Below are 1,633 nucleotides of genomic sequence, written 5' to 3' on the forward strand. Positions count from 1 at the left end.
AGGTAGAGTACCCCTGAAGAGGGAGGGAGAGAGGGAGGGAGGGAGGGAGAGGTAGAGTACCCCTGAAGATGGAGGGAGTGGGGAAGGGAGAGGAGGGAGGGAGAGGTAGAGTACCCCTGAAGATGGGAGGGAGAGGGGAAGGGAGAGGAGGGAGGGAGGGAGAGGTAGAGTACCCCTGAAGATGGGAGGGAGAGGGGAAGGGAGAGGAGAGAGGGAGGGAGGGAGAGGTAGAGTATCCCTGAAGATGGAGGGAGTGGGGAAGGGAGAGGAGAGAGGGAGGGAGGGAGAGGTAGAGTACCCCTGAAGAGGGAGGGAGTGGGGAAGGGAGAGGAGAGAGGGAGAGAGGGAGGGAGGGAGAGGTAGAGTACCCCTGAAGGGGGGAGGGAGAGGAGGAGGGAGAGGAAAGAGGGAGGGAGAGGTAGAGTATCTCTGAAAATACTGGGGAAGGGAGAGGTAGAGTATCTCTGATGAGGGAGGGAGAGGTAGAGTATCTCTGATGAGGGAGGGAGAGGTAGAGTATCTCTGATGAGGGAGGGAGTGAGGAAGGGAGAGGAGAGAGGGAGGATGTCTGTATTGATTCATCTCACTGTTCAGTCCCTGTGCCAGCTGGGTTACACAAGACTTAACACTACTTAGGGGACATCATCGGTGCATTAGGGTACAGACACTACTTAGGGGACATCATCAGTGCATTAGGGTACAGACACTACTTAGGGGACCTTATTAGAGCTGTAGAGTGCACTACTTAGGGGGACTTTTGAAGTGCATTAGGCTCCAGACACTCCTTAGTCCTGACATCATCAGTCCTGACATCATCAGTGATGACATCATCAGTGCATTAGGGTACAGACACTACTTAGTGCTGACATCATCAGTGCATTAGGGTCCAGACACTACTTAGTGCTGACATCATCAGTGCATTAGGGTCCAGACACTCCTTAGTGCTGACATCATCAGTGCTGACATCATCAGTGCATTAGGGTCCAGACACTACTTAGTGCTGACATCATCAGTGCTGACATCATCAGTGCATTAGGGTACAGACACTACTTAGTGCTGACACCATCAGTGCATTAGGGTCCAGACACTCCTTAGTGCTGACATCATCAGTGCATTAGGGTCCAGACACTACTTAGTGCTGACATCATCAGTGCTGACATCATCAGTGCATTAGGGTACAGACACTACTTAGTGCTGACATCATCAGTGCATTAGGGTACAGACACTACTTAGTGCTGACATCATCAGTGCATTAGGGTCCAGACACTCCTCAGTGCTGACATCATCAGTGCTGACATCATCAGTGCTGACATCATCAGTGCAATAGGGTCTGTCGGCTCTGTACTTATATCGAATGTGTATCTCTCTCCCCTGAAAGGTGGAGTAGGGTTTAAAAATGAATGTTCATGCAGTAGATAATACAGGAATGGAGAAATATGTTTCACACTGGTATCACTACCTCTTTCCCCCCCCCCCCCCACCCTCCCATCCACTCGCTCTCTCTCTCTCTCCTCCCATCCACTCGCTCTCTCTCCCCCACCCTCCCATCCACTCGCTCTCTCTCCTCCCATCCACTCGCTCCTCTCTCTCTCTCCTCCCCATCACTCGCTCTCTCTCCTCCCATCCACTCGCT

General features: G+C 52.2%; 1 protein-coding gene across 1 annotated transcript in view; it reads left to right on the forward strand.

Moving 5' to 3' along the window:
- Positions 1–1,633, forward strand: part of si:dkey-172j4.3 (diacylglycerol kinase delta) — a 66,305-nt gene that overhangs the window by 28,544 nt on the left and 36,128 nt on the right. The gene's annotated exons all lie outside the window — the stretch shown is intronic.

Source organism: Oncorhynchus kisutch, linkage group LG16 (genome assembly GCF_002021735.2).
Source record: "Oncorhynchus kisutch isolate 150728-3 linkage group LG16, Okis_V2, whole genome shotgun sequence".
Classification (NCBI taxonomy): Eukaryota; Metazoa; Chordata; class Actinopteri; order Salmoniformes; family Salmonidae; genus Oncorhynchus; species Oncorhynchus kisutch.